The sequence below is a fragment of the Lissotriton helveticus genome, chromosome 7, assembly GCF_964261635.1.
Source record: "Lissotriton helveticus chromosome 7, aLisHel1.1, whole genome shotgun sequence".
Classification (NCBI taxonomy): domain Eukaryota; kingdom Metazoa; phylum Chordata; class Amphibia; order Caudata; family Salamandridae; genus Lissotriton; species Lissotriton helveticus.
Window position 1 is genome coordinate 189,960,363 of NC_136068.1, and position 22,374 is coordinate 189,982,736.

Here is a 22,374-nt window from a genome sequence, read left to right on the forward strand (position 1 = left end):
CTGATAAAAATCATAATTTTCAAGGTTTATGCTGCCTGCTGGTGGATTTCTTGTGCGAAATTGCAAATTTTTGCAATCTCGCAATTGCGAGTATGTCGCTGCCCGCCGCATCTACGTGTTCGCAAGTGTTTACTCCCGCAAAATTGTATAGTATTCTAGTTGGCAAGTGCGACCAAGCAAAAAATACGCTTCGCACGGATTTACGAATTTTCGGCAAGTTCGCGAGAGTTCGCGGATTGCGAATTTGCCGAAAATCTGAAAAATCTGAAAAATCTGCGAGCGGAACGGATTTTACGCCCATGCTTACTAATGACATGACATGTTCGGGTGGTGATCAAGACTTACCAGGGGCCCGTCCACCGAGGTTCCAGACTCTTTGCACGCTGGAAGTTTCGGACTAGCACGAAATCTCCAGGTTGGAGGTCGTGTCCAGGACCCCTGGAAGCCTCGGGGATGGCCTGCAGCACCTGTTGATGGATAACAGACAGTGTCTTAGTCAGATTGTACAAATAGTCAGACATTAGGACGTCCGGGACGTCGTGAATGGATGTTGGTTTCGGTGCAGACCAGACGCTCATAGGTCGGCCGAAAATGACCTCGTAAGGGGTCAAATGGTGTTTGGTGGGGGTGGAACGCATTGATAGCAATGCCAGTGGGAGAGCGTCAGGCCATTTCAGTCCTGTAGTAGCCACTATCTTAGCTAGTTTGAGCTTCAACGTGGCATTATGTCGCTCAACCAGTCCGGCAGATTGGGGGTGGAAGACTGCATGAAATCTTTGTTTGACACCCAACCCCTTCAAGATGAGTTGGATGACTTCGGCTATGAAGTGGGGGCCATTGTCGCTCCATAAAATTCGACAAAGGCCGTAGCGAGGGAAGAATTCCTAGAGTAATACTTTTGCAGTAGCAATGGCAGTGTTGTTGCGAGTTGGATAGGCTTCCACCCACTTGCTGAATGCGCACACGACAACAAGTACATATTTCAGACCTTGGCATCTTTCTAGTTGGATGTAGTCCATTTGTAGGACTTCAAATGGATGATTGGGGACCCCAAACCCTCCCCGGGGTACAACAGTTCCTTTCCCAGGGTTGTGTTGCAGGCATATCAGACATTGTTGGACTAGGCGTTTAGCTGAGTCTGTGATCTTGTCATTGTGCCAAACCTTGGAGACAAGTTCGGCCATAGGGGCAGATCCTATGTGTGCAGGGGAGTGTGCCATGGTCAGTATGGGGATCAGGTATGAGTTGGATAGCAACCATTTGTTCGTGTCTTTTGTCCGCCAGCAGCCTTCATCGTCTTTCAGTCCCACCCGTGCCCATTCAGTCAGTTCGTGGTGTGAGCTGGCCATCTGGATGTCCCTAATAGTTTCCCTAGCGTCCTTCCATTTTTCTGCTTGTGACCTGGTCACAAACATGCGTGTCGTTGTCCTATTCTCAGCTGTGGTCCGGGCAGTGATGTCGGCCAGTGCATTCCCCTGCCCAATGATGTCCGTCACCTTTTTGTGTGCCTGGCATTTGATTACAGCAAGTTGTTTGGGAAGGAGGACCGCTTCAGTCAGAGTGGAGACTAGATCTCCGTGCAGGATGGGTGTGCCGTGTGAGGTCAGGAATCCCCTCTCCTTCCACAAGAGCCCGAAATGGTGAACCACCCCGAAGGCATACTGGCTGTCTGTGTAAATATTTGCTGTCGTCCCGGCTGCTAGGATACACGCTCGTGTGAGGGCAATCAGTTCCGCTGCCTGTGCAGATCGTTGTGTGATGCGGGCGGTCTCAACTACAGTTTGGGCTGTGGTAACTGCATAAGCAGCTGAGGTGGTGCCATCGGGGAGTTTGATACAGGAGCCATCTACCCATAGCTCTCCGTCAGGGTCTGGATAAGCAGTGTCCCGGAGGTCAACCCTACTCCTGGTCTGTTCGTCTGTGAGGGTCACACAGTCATGTATAGGGGACACATTGGGGTCGTTCTCAGGTAGGGGCAACAAAGTAGCTGGATTCAGCGTGGTGCATCTTTTCAGTGTGATGTGGGGTGCAAGCAGAGTCAGTTTGTACCCAGTCAGTCGTGCACTAGTCAGATACTGCGTCTTAGTCTGGTTTAGGAGGGTATCAACCGCATGGGGCACTAACACCGTAAGGGAGTTCGAGAGCACGATCCCCTCACTCTGTCGGATAGAGATAGCAGCGGCAGCTACAGCTCGAAGGCAGGCAGGCAAAGCTCTGGCTACGGGGTCAAGAGTGGCAGAGAAGTAGGTACATGGGCGTTGCTTGGGGCCAATGGACTGAGTCAGGACAGACAAAGCGCACCCCTCCCTTTCGTGAGTGTAGAGGGAGAAGGGCTTTGTGTAATCGGGGGTTCCTAGGACTGGTGCAGAACAAAGGGTGTCTCGCAGTTCTTTGAAGGAGGACTGGCATTCGGGGGTCCAAGGGAGCGGGAAGGGGACATCTTTGGCCAGCAGGGAAAGTAGTGGTTTCACAATGAGGCTGAAATTTGGTAACCACTGTCGACAGAAGGAGGTGAGGCCTACTAGGGAGCGGACTTGTTTCTGTGTCTTAGGGACAGGGGTTTCTAGGATGGTCTGAATTCGATCTGGTGTAAGTTTCCTCCCGTCTTTGGACAAGAGATGGCCTAGGTAAGTGACCTGGGGCTGGCAGAATTGCAACTTTTTTTTGGAGACCTTGTGGCCATTTTCCGCGAGGAAGTGCAGGAGTTGGATGGTGGCTGTGACTGCAAGTGGAGTGGTGTCGGCCGCCAAAAGGATATCATCGACGTACTGTATCAACACCACTCCATCCGGTAACTGGACTGCGTCCAGCTGTCTCTTGAGGGCCTGGCTGTAGATGCTGGGACTTTCAGTGTAGCCTTGGGGTGCTCTACAAAATCTATATGAGCGGGATTTTAAGGTGAAGCCGAAAAGGTAGCGGCTGTCTGGGTGGATGGGGATGGAGAAGAATGCGTTCTTGAGGTCGATTACCGTGAAGGTGGTGGCAGTGGAAGGAATCAGAGTCAGAATGGTGGTGATGTCTGAGACTATGGGGTACTGAGGTGCAACTACTTTGTTGACCTCTCGTAGGTCGATGATAAAGCGGTACACTTTCTCATCTCCCTCACCCTGCTTCTTTACAATGGGTAGGATAGGGCTGTTGCACACATTGCTAACTACTTCCTCTACCACTCCTGCATCTATCAGGGACTGGATGATCTTTACCAATGCCTTCTTGCCCTCGGGCGATATCCGATATTGTGGAAGTTTTGGGAGCACTGCGTCCTGTCGAACAGTTATATGCACAGGGTCAATCATCATGCGTCCTACGTGCGAGTCAGTTTTTGCCCACAGGTACAGAGGTAGAGTGTCGAGTAGGGACAAGTCAGCATCAGTGATGGAAAACATGCGTGGAGTGGGACAGGATCTGAGCAGAGTCGTGTTGTCGTACAGAATGACTCGAACCCCGTCTTGTGAACACCTAATAGTAGCTCGAAATGTTTCAATAAGTCAAGTCCCATAATGGCATCGGGGGTGTTGGATGAGAGCAAAAACGTTGTGTCAGGGGTGTTATTCTCCAAGTCAAAGGAGATCAGTGTGGACAAGGGGTTAGTGGAGGGCGTTCCATCAAAACCTATTGATGTTACATGTGAGCCAGACAAGGGTGCCCTTGGAATCAGTCATTTAGATAACGCGCTACGTGTTGCACCAGTGTCTACCAGAAATGGAGACTTCGTACCCAGGACCGTAGCGGTGACATAAGGACCTTGCTGGTCAACATGGAGCTCGACTGGATCCCTCCCTTGCCCTTGGCAGTCCTATGCGAAGTCGCGGGTGTCGTCGCAGTCAGACTGTTGTTACTGGTTCTGTCGGGGACGGTCGAACGTGTTCGGTCTGCCTGGCCTGTCGGTATTGGTGTCGTTCGTGTACCCTCATCCCTGTCCTCTATTTCTTGCCTCACCCGCTGCGTCTCTTGTGTCCCTATTTTTGTTCGCTTCTTGCAGAACCGGGCACTGGGATTTCCAATGACCAAATCCTTTGCAAAACGCACACTGGTTCTCATCAATGTCTTTACGTCCAGCGTAGGGTGCGGATGTACGGTCTCTAGGGGGTGGGTTTCTAGGAGCATTCGATTGGTAACTACCTTTGTACTGTTCCCTTCCTATTGTCACCCCTTGCAACTGTGAAATCATCACCGTTTCTTTTAGGTCCTTTTTCTTTTTCTCAGTCGCCCTATCGTTTTCATTCTTTTGATGTTCGTAGTACTGGGCCATCTGAAGGATAGCCGCAGGTTTGGAGGCCGCCCAACTACTCTCACTAGTCTGTAGTTTCTGTGAGACTTCCTGCGATAGACCTTTGACATAATTCTGGACAAACAGATGATGTCCGGTTGCAGTGGTCATGTCCTGGCCACTGTAATCGGAGAACACCGTCTCAAACCGGGAGAAGTATTCTGATACGTCTTCCTGGGGTTTCTGGCGGCAGGCCATTACTATCGACCAGTCCACCTTCTTTTCTGGGATCAGGGTTTTCAATTTCTGGACGATCTTGTCCGGGAGATCTAGAATGGATTTTAAAGGTTTCTGTCCGGGCTCTCGTTGCTTATCTATGCCATCGAGTTGTGACCAGGTATGTCCGAACAGCTCAAGGTGGTCGACTTTCCGGATTTGCTTCCACACATCAGCTGGCAGACATAGCCCGAAAAACAGATCGATGTCAGCTAGGGTCATAATCGTCGAACCCAAGGCTGTGCCTAATTCAGTATAAAAGGCAGTGGGGTTCTTTCGTAAATCGGGCAAGGATTTTCGGAAAGTCAGGATGTCTTGCTGATCCCATGGTTGGTAGACCCAGTTGTAAACTACTCTCCCTCTTGCATCTTGGTGGTTAATGTCGTCATGCGTTCCCTGTCCTCTTGGGGGAACCCAGTAGGGGGCGGCCTCCTTTATAGGCATCATTGTGTTAGCTTTTTCTGTTCGGGGTTCGGTCACTACAGGAGTCGTAGCGCTAGTTTCCAGTCTCTGTTCAGTGAGGTGGCGGAAGACTTCAAGCGTACGCGTGAAGAGGTTCGTCACATCACACTCGCCTTCATCCCCAATGTCAACTTTCCTATACAGAGTCGTTAAGCTCTCAGGACCTTTGTCTTGGTATCGATCCTCATAGGCATTGAGGGTGTGATAACAAAATCGCACAACAAAGTGTAGTCTGTGGCTATTGGCATACGAATTGTACATATCCGTTATGTATTCCTCACTCTCTTTTCGTTCCACGAGTGTCTTCACTATCTTATCGATCCCTACTCGTTCATCTTTGCTTAATCGGTTCATTCTAGTGGAATCTTTCCTTCTAGTTTCAGGGTCATCTAGTGTTACTGTTTGCGCTGCGTTGAGTACAAGGGGCTCGGCCGGCGAGGAGGCCGTGAGGACCGAGGTCCTGGCACTATTTTCACCTGTACGTGGGGGCTGCGGGTGTTGTACTAAGGTTTGGGAAGGGGCGTATGGAGGAGGCATGTAGATGATTGGGGGGCCTAGTGTAGTGTAGTTCCTATTTTCCCAATAGGCTCTGCGCATTGGAATAGTACCTACAGCAGTAAAGGCCTAGGCCAGACGTTAACTAGGTCTACTACTGTCGATACTAGACTTAATTTTTGGGTTTGCCAGCTAAGCTCAGAGTTCGCTAGAAATTTTCTCGAATGTTCAAGGAAGGATTAACTCCCCTGATTAGACAAGAAGGGATTTAGTTTCTGACAACCATAGAACATGACAACTTTGCTCTCCCCTAATCAAGAGTCAATCTCAAGAGTCGTGTGAGCACAAGGCAATTATTTTACTCAGTCAGTACGTGCATTCTTAGTCTCATCAGAATGTAGAGAAAAGGAAGAGACGGGCGTGTTCAATAAAAGATGTTATTTATTGATCAGTCTCTTTTCTCGTACAAGAGAAATGGATCGATATTATTGCAATACTTATTGTCAAGTAAAGTGCATACATTAGAAGCAATAGTATAAAATAATACTGTAAAAACATTGATATGGTTTCTGAGCCATATGATGTTTAAAATGATTAAAATATATTTACATACACATATACATTTGACTAAACGTACTCAACTGGTGTTTCTAAATACGCCTACCCCGTGTACCTGACCTAAGTCTAATGCGTGGGCGGGAATAGAAAGTTACAGTTTAAGTTAAGTTTGTTTTTGCCAAGTGAATAACTAAAGAATTCTCTGTGAGGGGTTATTCAGTTCTGTACCTGGAATTTAGGATGAATGAGGAATGGTATCTCTTTCTCTGCTCTCGATATTCCAGGCTGCCTGCGAGGGCTACCCGGAAGCGCCGGTGCTGGGTCTCTCGGCTTGAGATAGCAGCGCGTCTCTCAGCGCGTCAGGAAGGCGGGGCTGTTGCCTGCGGGGTCTGCTTCTGCTCTCGGCTTCGGCAAGTATGGCTGCTCCGTCTTGTCACCACGCGTGTGTTTGCATAGGGCAAGGTCGGCAATATTTATACCTTAAAGGTGCCGGGATTGACGTAAGGATGGACATAGGTACGTCAATAAAGATGTCATACGACTTGCTCGTTAGCACATTCTTTACTAAAGTTCTCTGTGAAATCAAAACAATGGCCGCACGGATTATCCAGGTTGTCATAGGTTTGATTTGTTATGAGAACGTCGTATGCCTTATCAGGGGCTGGAGGAATGTCGCTTGTCTAATTAGATCTCAAGCGTTATGACCTAATCAGATAACACGTTCCTGTGCCGTAGTGTGACTGCGTCAGATAACGGTATCTGCATCATGGGGGTTTTCTTGCCTCATGGGCTGACTGTTAGTTAACTAGCTAGGTAGTTTAACCAGAATAGGGTCAGGAATAGGGGGATCGATTCAGAACCTATAGAAATACACGACACTAGTAATAAATCATCGTTCGCTCGTTGTTTCGAGGGTAACTCAGGGTAGAGCGTAGAGGGTGTTCTAACGGGACACTGGCCCGATGTTTCGGACTCTTGCTTCTGTTTGGCTTCCTCTCTCTCCTTTATCTCTTCCTCTAACTTTCTAGCAGTTAGGTGAGCTGCTTTTCGTAGCTCTTTCTCTAATCTGACTTCGTTTCTCTTTTTCCGTTGCTCTGCTTCTTTGCGCCACATGCCGAGGCTGTCAAGCATAGTGGGTGTTGTCTTATTGTTACGAAGGGCTGTTTCCAGCACGCTTATTTTATCGTCATCAAAGGATCCTATCAGTGGCCACTGACTTTCCTGATCCTTTCTTGTATATTTATGCCATAGCTTACTATAGGCTATGGCGACTAGTCCATATTTAGTGAACATGTCCTTATTAGGGGTGCCTTCCAGTGGAGCTGGATGGTTCATCTCTAATAAGCGGTCCGGGCTGAACCAACTACCAATCAGTGGGGAGAAGATAGGCATGACAGATTACAAAGGGGGAAAAAAGGTCCGCACTACCTATCCTTTCACTACTTGCAAAGACTAGACAGAATATTTCTATTCTACGTTATTTGCAAACAGAGAATATCTAAAAAAGAACCAACTTCGAACAATCAATGTTCGGACAATCAATCAATCAGTGGGGAGAAAAATAGGCACGACAGATTACAAAGGGGACAAAGGTCCGCGTTACCTATCCTTCACTATCTGCAAAGGAAGAGAGAATATTTCTATTCTTCCCCGTTTGCAGGCAGAGAATATCTCAAAAACAATCAATGAGTAATACTAGTATTTTCAAACAATCAAACAATCGTTTCGCAATTTGTCATGTTACATGACCTTACCCAGACCGCAAGGACAGTTTCTCGTCTTCCGCTTCCAGCGCCCGATCGTCCTCTATTCTCTGTAATTGCCGCGGCACTCCTGATGGTTCCCAGTCAGGACCGTAGATCACTCGAGAGAGGTCTGCTCGGAACCGGTGAAGTTCGGATGATCGGCTGCCAGACGAGGGTCTATCGGGCAGGTGCACTTCCCGATCGTTGCAGTCGTTCACTCTGTCGTCAGGACCTCTCCCACTGGATCCACGTGTCGCTGATGGGCCCCACGTTTGGGACGCCAATTGTAAAAGGGTGGGCGGATTTCAACCGATAACCTTCAAGTATTGCCCGGCGTTAATCGCCTCTCAAACCACTGGAAATTACCAAACAAAGAGGCAGGCGCTGGAGACTGGAAGGCAGGAAACAGAGGTTTATTCCGACGGAGCAGAACACATCAAATCAGACAACAGGGTATCTTCTCGAGGTGCTCTAACCGCATCTCTGAGGCCTGGCCTCTTATACACAGGTTTATGGCTTTATTGCATGAAACATGTTCTTGTCAATACTTTGAAACACGGAAAGACATCCTCGGAATCCCCGCTTCAAGCCCGTTCCCACACACATTTACAGTAGAAGTCCCCACCCCGATCTCAGTAGGTGATGACTATCGCGCAGCTGGGTATTCCGCCGATTCCCGGAATGTGTGCGGCTGATCGGATCTCATGGGGTGGGGGCTTTGATCATACATAGATCCTTTGAAGAGGGACAGCTTCCTATTGTAAGGGGCAATAAACTGTATCCGCAGGGCTAGGTGATGGCCTGGGATCGGGCCGGACAATCGGGCACAGAGGAAGGTGGTTCTTCAAAGGATGTGTGACCATGAAAGGGACGGAGGGAGGTGTTAGCTGGGTACGGGATGTGGCTCCGAGGCAGGGCCGAGCTAAAGGGGTGGTTTATGGCCCAAGCATGTGAGAGCGGGGGCTGTCAGTGCGCGGGGGGATGCTTGCGAGGTCAGAGAGGGAGAGAGAGAGACGCCCTGGCTATCGGCAGTGGGCAGAGAGGCCATGGCATTCAAAATGGCTGCTACTTACGCGCGCAGATGAGCCTAAAAAGGGGACAAGATGGCGCCGATAATGTTTATGCCGCAATCTAGATTTTAACACGTGCCTCTGTCAAAACATTGACGTTATACCTGCTTGTAGGAGGCTTCACTGGGCTAAAGTCGCTACAAATGGCCCTATATGACTACACCTGTGCATGTGCCGCTTATTTCTGGGCCTTTCCCAACTATTGCTGTGATTTTTAGGGTATGTCTGGGAGTTTGAAATGCAGTCTAGATTTTTGAGTGTGCATCTGTGCCAGGAATTTAGTTCCACTAGTGCAGTACCACTGGGGCCCATGGTATCCATATGCCTTTAGGCATGTATCTCTATTAAGGACCTCACCACTCTGCTGCATCGTTGACCTTGGCATTTGTGGCTGTGCCTGGACGTGAAAATGATTGCTCCTGGACCTTCAAAGTTGTAGTTTCATATGGCTGATTGTGGCACATGATGGTGTTAGCATGGTTAAATGACAGCTTGTCATTGCGACACCATACTTAATACCTAAAATATGGAGTAGTCTGCTTTAGTTAAAGCTTTTGTTTATTTCATTTTCATCAATCAATTTCTTGTTCTATGTTGAACTTTAATTGATTACATTCTCTGTGAAATGCACCAAGTCACTTGAATTCACCCTGGAAATCAACGTCACTATCAAGGTACCCAGTGCCAACAATCAAAAAATGGCCTGGTACTGGCAGCTGGCGGTACTATACAATTTGAAACTGTTTCTTCCTGAAGGTGATTTCAGATCTGCAGATCAGCTCTTGCACTTTCACATCTGGATGGAAGAAACATTTAACACCATAGCCTCCCGGATGCCACACTGGTACCCTTCAAGAGCATCCTACATGACTAATGTGGGCGCATCATCCCCATCCTGCTGGAACGCCATCGACACCCTTTGTGGCCTGCACCATCTTTAAAAATAGGAAAGTGTGAAATTCACATAATTTGTTTTCTCAAAATTACTGCAAATTACATGAAATTATAGGAAATTACTGGGAATGCAAATGTGTCATTTTGTGCTTTATTTTTTATATTGGTGCAAGAATGCACTTATGCAAGAGCATCACAAACATCTGCTGCTCTTATTCTGTATTTGCTGTAAAAGTTTAGTGTGAATTACCACGAATTGTGCAAAGTAGAGTAAGGGCGTCATTTCAGGAACTCAGCATCACAAGCTTAATGCAAAATCCTCAAAATAGTGCAAATAATGCCAACATAACTTTGCTGAGGTCTGATTAAAACCAGCTGCCTCATTTATAAAGCCAACATGCACCCCTGCTTAACTTGCAGACAAGCTCACCATCTCTGATGTTCCACAGCACACCGGAAGCCAGAATTCCATCAGACTGCAGACTAAGAAGTGTAAGAAAGAAAAAAAAAACAAGGAAGCAGGCTATTCCCATCTGTGAACCCAGGATCTGAAACAAAATCTCTATATTCATCAAGCAGATGAAAGAGCTGAAAGCGCACCTTTTTAGGGAACACTACATCACAATGCATTAATTGTCCACAAACCAGCTACCTCTCCGATCACTCGTTGATTTTATGCGTGTCTTAGACTCTGTGCAGTGCTCTGCTGCCATTTGGCTAGATTCACACCAAAGAAATGCTACATACATACATTTAGCTGTGTGTGTTTCTGTGTGTCTGTCATCTCTAACATTATGTTGCTTGTGTATGTTTCGGTACACTTGTGTTTTATGCATTGTATAACAGTGCTTTCATGCTTGTCATCCTGCATGCATGTTTTTTGTATTTTTTGCTCTGTATTCATGTTTTCATTATCCTGAATGTGATTTGATCTGCAGGCGGGCTGAAGATAAAGCCTCCTTCGCAGTACTGTACAAGTTATGCATCCATCCACCTGTCCATCCATTAATAGGTTTGCCCATTAGTGTCTCTTTCCAATCCCTCCTCTGTCCATTTGTTTTGGCACCAATGATGTGTGCCTATTTGTATGCGCGTCTCTCTGTACAGGAATACCTATATGTTTGCTGTGTGTATGTGTCTGTATGTTCAGTGGCAAGCATGGGTGCCTGTGTGCCTGACGACATTTGTGCAGGCATGCCTGTATACGTATTTATTTATGCCTATAGCACTTTATGTCTGTGCTTTTAAGTGTTATGCCAAGTATTATTCAGAGTACTGTACTGGGGTGAATGTATGTCACTGTTCTGCATTCTGTCTATCAAATGTTCTTTTTGCAGCTCTTATAAAGATGCATGAGAATGAAAATCTTAAAAACATATTTGTCTGTGTGCCTGTGGCTATCTGTATCGCTAGTGTTCACTGTTACTGGTGCCTCTATCTATGGTAATGAGGCAATTATATGCTCTCAGACTTGGGTATATTGATACCTTTTGTTCTTTGTGTGACTGCCATTCCAGGGGTTGTATCCGTGCAAGTGTGCTTCGACACCAGTTCGTTGACCATCCATACATATGATGTTTCTGACTGTATGTGTATATACAGCCTGTCTCTGTGAGTGTGTTGCATGTACGTGCCTGGATATCTACATGGTCCTCACTACAAGTTCTTTCTGGACTTTGCTTGGAGATACTGGGGCTGGAATAATGTCCCCTGGAATGGTGATTAACAAAGAAACCAGTGCTTAATTTGTAAAAAAAAAAAAAAAAAAAGAATAAGTGCCAGGGCTCTCGTCAGGGGGCCACTTCAGCTTGCACCACACATTGCTCCTGCAATGCTGCCAATGATAGTAACAACACAACTACTAACCATAACACTCCTACAAGTGTGACAATGCTGACTATTTGTGGCCCTCAAAGCTGTAAGAATGGCGCTGGCAGCAGGTAATAGTCATTTTTAATGCATATTGAATGAATAATTACCTGTTGTTGTGGTCATCTCCAGACAGCACCACCTTGTGGCAGACTGTCACAAGCGCCAGTGTTGGTAATTAGGTCCCGGTGCCGAGCACCGGAACCCACTGGCTCGAATTAAGCACAGAAAGAGATCCAGAAATACCCAGACAACTTATATATGTTTTCATTTCTCCTCCTTTTGGTGAAAAAAGTGGTCGTAATGCGCATACATTTATTTACTTCAGCTGATGGTAACTTTTTCTGCGCTCCCCATGCTGATGTGTGAGAGCAGGAGGGGGCCAGGTCCACAACTGTCCGCAACACCAGCACCTCCTCTCAAGGCCACGGGTCCAATGTCTCTAGGACCAGAATTATTGGGTCTGGAGTCTGAGGACCTGATAGTTCCACTCCGAGACCCTTAGGAAATCTTGTAGATGCCTGGAGCAGTATTCCGAATTGGAAAACCATTGGGGGCATCTTTAATAATCCTAAATCTGTTGGTCTTATTGCAAATGTGAATTTATTTTAGTTAGCCTCTGAGTGTTTGTTTGCCTCTTTTGTCCTCTGTGTATGGATGCCAGTATGATGGTTGTATGTGCCTGTACACCCTCATGGGTGATTAGCAGGGCTTTACAAATGCTGAATGATTGATTGATTGACTGATAGAATCCTCTGCGTATATTGGTCTGTTTGCATAGGTGCATGTAAGTCTGTTGGCCTGATATCCCATTGAAACAATTTCTTCAAAGAGAAACCAAAGATTGGATGGGTGCTGACCATCCACTCCTATCCACGATCTCAAATGTTTGTGCAGCTGCAGAGAGACTATAGATTAATGCCGGATCACCCCAGTGTTAGTTATGCATCCATCGCTCTGCCTGTATATTAACCAGTAATTGATCATCCCGCCTGCCGACATTCGCTGTCTCTTCATCAATGAGCGCCTATACATCCCTCTGTACATATATTTGCTGTGAGCTGGTGTATGTGCCTGTTCTCTATGAGACTGACTGCTTCTTAACATGTGCATTAGTGCCTGCACGTCGATGGTCTTGTGTTTGGGCATGTGTGCTTCTGTGTGCATTGGAATCGGTATTTATTTATTTATGCGTTTTTATATAGCGCGGACTTTACCCGAAGGCGTTAGAGCGCTTCACAATAGGAACAGAAAATTACAAATGAACAAATTACAAAAGCAGACGATAAGTTACATGAGGTAAAAGTGACAATTGTGAGCAAACAAAATACATGAGGTAGAAAACAGTGCATTAGAGGAGGACAGAGTGACAAGTGTGCAGGTTACAAGTGAAAACAAAGTACAAATAGAGGTAATATACTGCAATATATGCTAGACAGAGAGGCACAAGAAGAGATGTGTGAAGAGATGTGTTTTGGGGTCCTCCTACAGCTACCCTTCCATTGATCCTTACCACATGTCCCTCCACTTGCACTGCCCATCTGTTGAACTGCATTTTCTGCCCTATTTCGATGGATTTTCTGCTCCTCTTCTCCTGCACCCGCCCCCCCCCCCACCACCTACACAGGCAGGTGGCAGAGCAAGGGCACCATGGGCCCCTGTGCAGGCAAGGGAATGTCCCCAGCCCCTTGGTTGGTGGTAAGACAGGACATTAATGCTATGCAGTCGAACCCTCGCAGCACCGGGATCCGGTACCACAGGACCTGCTACAATAGTCATAGCTATGCCCCTGGACTGATCCTCCTGTCTTCCTGCATAGCCCCCCCCCCCCCCCCGCACTGCCCTGACTGTCCTACAGCGTAGAGCCCACTATTCTCCTGCACAGCTCTTTCTGTCCTCCTGCTAGATGGCACTGTCCATCTGCATCACCCTCCTGCCCCCTCAGCCTTTATCCTCCTGCCCTTCTGCACTGCCCCTCAAGCCACCCCGCTATGTCCTTCTGCACCGCCCCTCCTGCACTGCCCCTCCTGCACTGCCCCTCCTTCCCTCCTGTGTAGATTCTACTGTCCTTCTGCATCGCCTCTCCTGCATAGGCCCTCTTACCTTCCTGCATAAGTCCTGCATAGGTCCCCCTGTCCTTCCTGCACTGCCCCTCCTGCATTCATTCTCCTGTCCTTCCTCATGGTACCTCCTGCACTGCCCCTCCTGTATCTCCCCTCCTACACTGCCCCTCCTCCTGTCCTGTGTAGCTCATCCGATCCTTCGGAACTGCCCGTCCTACTCTGCTGCTAGATCCACCTGTACTGCCCTTCCTTGCACTGTCCCTCCTGTGCAGATCTTCCTGTCCCCCTGTACTGTGCCTACTACTCCCCTGCTAGGCTCTCCTGCATAGCAACTCCTGTGCTGCCCCTCTGCCTGAAGTTCTGCCACTACCCCTAAACCCACCCTGCTACGTCCTCCTCCATAGCCCCCTCATGCACTGCCCCTACTGCCCTACTGTGTAGAACCCACTATCCTCCTGCACAGCCCTTTCTGTCATCCTGCTAAGTGGCACTGACCATCTGCATCGCCCCTCCTGCCCTCCAGCGTTTATCGACTGGTCCATCTGCACTGCCCCCCAAGCCATCCTGCTAAGTCCTCCCACACCACCCCTTCTGCCCTGCCCCTCCTCCCCTCCAGCGTAGATTCTCCTGCCCTGCCCTCCCTTGCACTGTCCTTCCTGTGCAGGTCTTCCTGTCCTCCTGTACAGTGCCTCCTACCCTGCTGCTAGGTCCTCATGCATAGCGCCTCCTGTACTGCCCTTCTAGCACAGGTTCTCCTGCCCTCCTGCGCTGCCCCACCTGCCCTCCTAACCAGGTGCTCCTGTCCTCTAGTATAGCCCCCCGTACTGCCCCTCCTGCCCTCCTGCATCGCCCCTCCTGCACCGCCTCTCCGAGCGTGTGATCAGTAGCATTTATCACATGTCCCCGGTGAGCTGAATGATTGGGTACAAGGTGCCTGGATAATCGTATCGGAGGCTCGGGAAGATTGGATTCCTATTGATCTTGTGCTGACTTCGAGAGTTCTCCGCATCCATCCTCGGCCTCGTGTGAAACCCACCGAGGAATTGAGATCAGCCCTGCATGCGTGTGCACCGCACGGCGGAGGGGAGGGACCAGGTGTAATCTTCTCAAATAAAGCAAAACAGCAAGGCCTTTTCTTCAGGTTTATTGCAGTTATACAATATAGAGCTAATCGCTTCAGCTCCCTTTCCAACTGCCCCGTGTACATTCCAAAATTCCCTAACCTTCTTATATATATATATATATATATATATATATATATATATATATATATATATATATATATAAATAACTATTATTCCATCCCAATATTCCATTACAATTTTAAATCATTACATTTCCCCCTCCCCCTTTCTTTTTTTATGAAAAAAAGAAAAGGAGAGAAAAAAAGAAGAAAACAAAAGTTAAAAGAAGAGTAGAAGAAAACAAAACGAAAAAAATTAGGCAATTCACATCTAAACATTAACATTCAGCAATGCTCTATCAGGCGATTTGGTTTCCGTAAAATCCTCTGAGATGTTGTACTTAATTTCACCATGTGTTGGCCGTCTAGTTGTGCATTTCGTTGTTCTTCAGCACTTGAATTACATTTTTGGAAAAATGTTTTATTCCTAGTTATCACTCTGCCGTCAATTTCTGCTGTAATTGCAGTCCCATGAACTTTTGTCACTGCCAAAGGACTTGAATGGAACTTACCCTGTGATTTTCTTTTACCTGTTGTTGCCTTACTAATACTAGGTCCCTATAGTGTAGCCCACACTTCGAAAATGTTTTTTGCTGTCAGCATAGTATTTCATTTTCCTTTTTGCTTCCGTATCCGTTTAATATTTCAGCACGGTCTTTTGGTGGAACAGGTGGAAGATGTGGCATCGGTGTTTGTCAAACAGTAACTCAGAAGGACAGCTGCCTGTAGAACCATTACGAGTGTTTCTAAAGTCTTGTAGAACAAAACATAATGCCTGATTTATTGCAATCTGAGTATGGTTAGCTCTTTGTATAGCTTTTTTGATAGTGGCCATCATCACTTACTTCTGGCTACTTCTTTTTTTTTTTTTGCAGAGTTTTATATAGCGCAAACTTAACCCAAATCGGGTATCAGAGCGATTTACATAGCACCAGTTACGTTACATGAGGAAACGTTCATTTTTGTTAGGCACGGGGAGATTAAGTGATTTGCCCAGAATCACGGGATGTTTTAGCGTCATTACCGAGACTCAAACACTGTTCCCCAGGTCCGAGGTCGAGCGCCCTAGCCGTTAGGCCAACTCTTCTCCCCTTAGGGTAACTCTTCTATGAATTATTCCAAAATAATTCATGATTCTTTAAAACTCATTTGCACTAAAAGGTGGTTCATTGTCTGTTTTGAACATTTCTGGTATCCCCCAGGTTGAGAAAATGTAAACAAGAACAGGAAGCACAGTTGTGGTTGATGTTAACAACACTACTTTCACAATCAGGAACCGAGAATACTCATCAATCACTGCTAGTAAATAGTGTCCTGAATTTAGTGGTCCATAAAAATTGTGTGCCACACTAGACCATACATCATCAGGTAATTTGGACATGGGTAACTCCTCCATTACTCTTTCATTTGTAGTGCATTGACATAAATGGCATTTTCTTACCACTTCCTCTACTTGACTAATCGCGGAAACCACATTTTTTCTCTTAGTATGTTCTTTGTCGCCGCTTTCGTGTGCCAGGTCAATTCCACTTCTTTGTAGACTTTCTGGAATTATCAATTTATTTTCTCTGAAAAGCACTCCAGAAGATGCTATTGATAACCCTGAATGTATATTCTTAAATGCTTGGATGTCATTCCTTTATATATTCACATGGAAAGGTGTTGCAGTATTATTCGTCTCCATTTGTTTTCAAATTCAACCTTTTTTACTTGTGTAAGTGTTTCATCTTTCTCCGTCATTTCAATGAACTCTTTTTCTGATATGATATTTGATATGATAGACTGATAATAAAACATATGCATTCTTCTGCCTCCAACTGTTCTTTTGTCTGTATCTCAGTGGGGGGTCTGGATCAATATTCTTTTGGGTTAAATTATTTTCCCGGGTTGTGAATGATTTAAAATCATAATCCATCAGTCGCATTCCCCATCTTTCAATACATGGTGTCATTTTAATTATTGGATTGGATTCTGTTTAGCACCTTTCCCCTGAGGCGGAAGCCGGGGGCGCTCTTCTCTCTACCCTCACCTGTAGTTGTATTACGGAGTGTGTGATACTTATTCTGGACTTGTTTTTAGACTTGTAAATATTTTATCAGGCGCTATTTTAAAATTTCCGGAATTGCTGTAAAACGACCTAGAAGGTGAGATCTACTTCACCAGGGTCGATATTGTTGCCTGATCCTACCGGCGCAGCCGAATTGAGGGCTGACGCCGGTAGACGCGGAAATTACCACCGCCATCTTGGGGAAGGCAGGAAGGGTAGCGGTCCAGCTTCTGGACGATTCCCACCCTCCTGTCATGCATAAAAACAACTACTCCTCTCGTCCGCGCAGCGGGCGGGCGCAGCGCCGAAGGCGCGCCTAAGGCAAGCCCGTCTGCGCCGTCCGCGCCAGGCACGGGCCGAGGGCCAGTCCCCCTGCCCAGGTAATTATTGAGAACCGCGTAAGCTGGACTAGAGACCAGCTTATACAAATAGGATCGTGCTCCTGTGATATAGCAGTCCGCTGCCTCCCTGAACACTTAGATGGCCATTCCTTCCAATGCTCTCAGTGTAACTTTACTCTCCCTCCTTGGTGCGAACGCACCCATCCACTACCCTCAGCCCCAACTGCTCGCACCTTAAAAGCAGCGCTGATTAACTGTAGATCTCTCCCTCGTCACGCTAATGAAATTTGGTCGATTCTGAACACTTACAACTGGGATATTCTATTCCTTACTGAGACTTGGACTAAGGATACTTCAAATCCGGATATTTATCTAGCCACCCCCCCGGACTATCGCTTCTTGGGCATTCACCGAGAAGGCAAAACTGGGGGTGGACTGGCTATCATGTTTAAATCTTACCTCAATATTACTATTAAAAAATTAACGAACATTGGGTTGATTGAAGCCTTGTATTTTTCGATTGCCGACTCTGCTTCAGCCTACCTAACCGGCATTTTAGTCTATAACCCTCCCAAAGCCTCCCCCTCCTCTCTGACGCAGCTGGTTCACATTATAACTGACCTGTCTCTCAAGCACCCGCACCTTATTGCTTTAGGTGATTTCAATTTACATGCTGATGACCCTACCTGTGCCTTAGCCACTCGATTCCTTGACTCCCTTCAGAACCTGAACCTGACACAATTAATTCAAGGTTCGACGCACGAGGCGGGCCACACATTAGATCTAATTTTCTCTAACCTCCCAGGTATCATCACCCACCCCTCCATTCCCCTCACCTGGACTGACCATTACCTCCTCTCAGTCGACATCTCACTCCCTCAGACACCCATGCCGGTGGGACGGGGAACAGACTACAGGAGGAAATGGCACAAAATTACTTGCAAAGCCCTAGAGTCGGTATTTAGTTGCCCTCTAGAGCTTCACATAGACAACATTGATGCTGGTGTTTCTAAGTTCAATGCTGCACTATTATCTGCGATAGACGGCATTGCGCCATCTCTACTGGTGTCTTCTGCAAGATCTCGTCCCTCCGCTCCTTGGTTTTCAGCTGCCTTACGTGAAGAAAAAAGCCGCTGCAAAAAATTAGAACGCAGCTGGAGAGTAACTTATGATATAGAGGCGAAATTCATATACAAAACGGCCTTAAAGCAATTTACTAAGCTTAAAAAATCTGCCATGAAAGAGTTCTTTTCCTCGCAAATTAAAGACGCAGACAACTCGGCAAAAACGTTGTTTAAAATTGTCAAAGACTTTGTCAAACCTCCTGCAATGACACCCAACAATGTTGCCAACCAGTCTCTTTGCAACGGCCTATCAGATTTCTTTCAGGAAAAAATTGAGAAAATCGCAGCAACCTTCCCTCCAGCTGTGGTGTCTGATCACTCCCTTTCCCTGACTTCAATCAGCCACGATACTGCTCCTGCCCTAGTAGCATTCAAGGACCTCACCCCCGATCTTGCACTTAAACTTCTTACACAGTGCAAATCGGGCTCTCCTTTGGATCCGGTTCCTCCTAAGATCATGAGTGACTTGGCTACTCTATTATTAGAGCCGCTTACTTCATTATGGAATGCCTCCTTACAATTAGGCCAATTCCCCTCGGCTTGGAAAGAAGCCTTGCTGGTGCCTATCCTGAAGAAAACAGATGCGGACCCCACACAATTCTGTAATTATCGGCCTATTTCCCTCCTTCCGAAACCAGCGAAGGTCCTGGAGAAGGCCGTCCAACTTCAACTTGCAGAATATCTCCAGACTAATTCCCTACTCCATGACTCCCAGTCCGGTTTCCGTGCGGGCTTCAGCACGGAAACGGCATTACTAGAGGTATCTGAGACTGTTCGAGAGTGTGTGGATAAGGGCGAGGAGGCCATGTTGGTACTCCTCGACTTGTCCGCCGCTTTCGATACGGTGTCTCATCAAATACTTCTAGATCGACTGGAGCAGATTGGACTGAGCGGCTCGGCACTACGGTGGATCACTTCTTTCCTCCAGGGTCGATCTCAGAGGGTTCTTCTCAGACCTTTTAAATCGGAGTGCAAACCTCTTACCTGTGGAGTCCCGCAGGGCTCGGCCTTGAGTCCTTTATTCTTTAATGTCTACCTTGCACCGTTGGCCAGGGTAGTGGAGGCATGCGGAGTCAGAGTGATTTCCTATGCTGATGATACTCAGCTGATATTCTCCTTTAGAGATCACTCTGACTCCAGCCTCTCTAGTTTCCGCCACTGTTTGGGCGAAATCTGCTCTTGGATGGCCCTGAACCATCTCCGTCTTAACACTGACAAGACGGAAGTCCTGTTTTTTAATCAAAAAATGACAATACCCCCCTCACTTTGGTTGCCTACGGTTCTCAACCCCCCCCCAATTCCGGTGCATTCTGCTCGTAATCTGGGATTCCAGTTTGATGATACGCTCTCCTGCAGCCCACAAATTAATAAAGTTACTGCCGCCTGCTTTGGAAAATTAAAAATGATGAGAAAAATCTTTCCATTTCTGCCAATGGATGCGCGCAGAACAGTTACCCAGGCCTTAATAACCTCTCATTTGGATTACGCCAACAGTCTGTATGCGGGGGCCCCATTGTACCAAATGGAACGCCTTCAAGTAGTCCAAAATGCGGCAGCAAGACTGATTGGCAATATCCCTTTCCGACACCCGATCTCAATGTTTCGCAAACAGCTCCATTGGCTGTCTATAGCCTGCCGCATTAAGTTTAAAATTCTCACTCTTGCGTTCCGTGCTCTGAACGGATCCGGACCTGAATACTTGAGAAAGAGATTGACATTATCGCACTCAGTAAGAGACCTACGTTCGAACAGTCTTCGTCTTATGGTGGTGCCACGCTTCCGCCGCGCCCGAATGGGTGGCAGAGCCTTTGCTGTCCTTGCTGCAAAACATTGGAACAGCCTTCCCTTAGACCTCAGATTTGCCCCTTCTGAAGCACTGTTCCGTAGACGCTTGAAAACTTGGCTATTCTCTTCTATTTAGACAGGCCCTTCTTTTCTTTTCTGCTGACGGTTTTAGCGCCGGGACACCCCCGACGGGGGTAGCTGTGCGCTCTACAAGAATCATAAATAAATAAATAATTTGCAACTAGTGCTTGATGGTCTGTTATTATAATAATTGGTTTACATTATATAAAATCATGGTGATATTCACAGGTGCATATAACCGCAAAGATTTCTTTTTTGGGCTGGAAGTATCTCTACTCCATATCAGACAAACATTTGCTAGCATGTGAAATCATATACCGAGGAGGCTCCCTGCCGGGTTTATGTGCACTAATATTGCACCAAGTCCCACAGGACTGGCATTCACCACTAACTCAGTGCACAATTGTGTATCAAAATAGTTTAAGTTGGCTGCAGACAATGTGTTCTGTTTTATTTGTTTGAATGCTTGTTAACTGTTCACATGCCAAATTCATTTTGGTCCTTTCTTTGTTAGTTCTCTAAGCGGTGCACTTATGTTGGCATAGTGTTTTATGTACTGTGAACAGTAACTGGCCATTCTCAAGAAGAATACAGTTCTGTTACATATTTAGGAATGGCTACCAAGTTTAAAAAAACCTTTATTGGATCACATCTCAAACCTTTGCGAGAAAATATATGACCATAAAATATTAATTCAGATTTGTTTATGTCACACTTTCCAAAACTGAGTTTTAGGCCAGCTGTTACAAGTTGTTGGCACATTTCATTTAAAGATTGATCACATTCTTCTTGAGTTTTTCCGAATATCAAGATATCATCACTATAGTTCATAGCATTTCTTACTGGCCTTACTCCATTTTTTCAAGTTTCCTGAATTTATTTTGCAGCTGAGCATATGCCAAAATTCAGTCTTTTTTATCTAAATCGGCCTAAATGTGTAGAAAATGTTGTTATGTAACGAGACTGATCATCAATTTTTAACTGATGGTGTCTTTTATATAAATCCAATTTTGAAAAGCTAATCACACCACTGATGCTAGTTATCATGTCAGTTAAATGTGATCCTGGATGTGTCTCACTTTTGATTGCTGTATTGGGCACTCTCATATCTACACAAATTCTTATGTCCTCTGTATCTTTTTTGGGGACTACCAAACTCAGAGATATCCATGGTATTGGCCCAAAAACTGGCTCAATAGTGTGCTTCTAAAGGAACAACTTTTTTAATTTTTCAACTTCTGTCTGTAAATGTATTGGAACTCCTCTGCGAACTTGTACAACAGGTTTTCAAGACTCATTAATATGCAAAGTAATTGTTGTATCTTTCATTTTTCCTAGACCTGTAAATTATTGTGGATATTGTTGTAGAATAGGATGGTCCGTTGTGACATTGTAAGTCATTGCTAGCAGACCCATAACTTGAGCTGTGGCATTGCTAAAAAAACATGGGACAGGAACTTCACCTTCCAAAACATGTATTACCTATCTGCTGAATTTCTCTCCATACTGCAGAGTTTCCTCTAATTTTCCTGCACATAGATCTAGGAGTTGTGCTCCCCACTGGAAAACACCGACATTTGATGGAGTTAGACTTGGACATTTCTCCATGTTTTAATATATAGTGACACACATTATATTACATGTGGTGCCACTATCTAACACCAAAGTAACTTTTTGAGAGCCAACTGTGATATCTACAGACTTTTTTAATTTCTTCTCTTCTGATCATGTTGATTTGTTTGTATTCACTTTCTTCAGGCATCATGTACAGCCTGTTTGATTGTCCAGCTTCTACATCCTCATAATCATGTTCAACACCTAGCATTTGCCTTAAATATTTAACATTACCTACTTTCTTTTTAGCTTCAGGCATGGTTTGCTTGTTCCAATTTTCATTTTTAGTCCACCCATCTTTTTTGTCTCTTTTATATATACTTCTAAAATGATTCAATCATTCAAATTCTGTGCAGTGTTGACCTAATGCTGGATAAACTTTTATAAGTCGGAAATGGAATCTACATCTATAACACAACCTTTTTTCTTTATTTTGCACATCTGTTTTTTCTGTACTAGTGTCTTTCTTTAACAGTTGTCATACTTGTTCTACAGTTTTTACTCTACCCTGTTCTGTATTATTAGAATGATGTGTGCTTGTTCGAACCATGCATAGC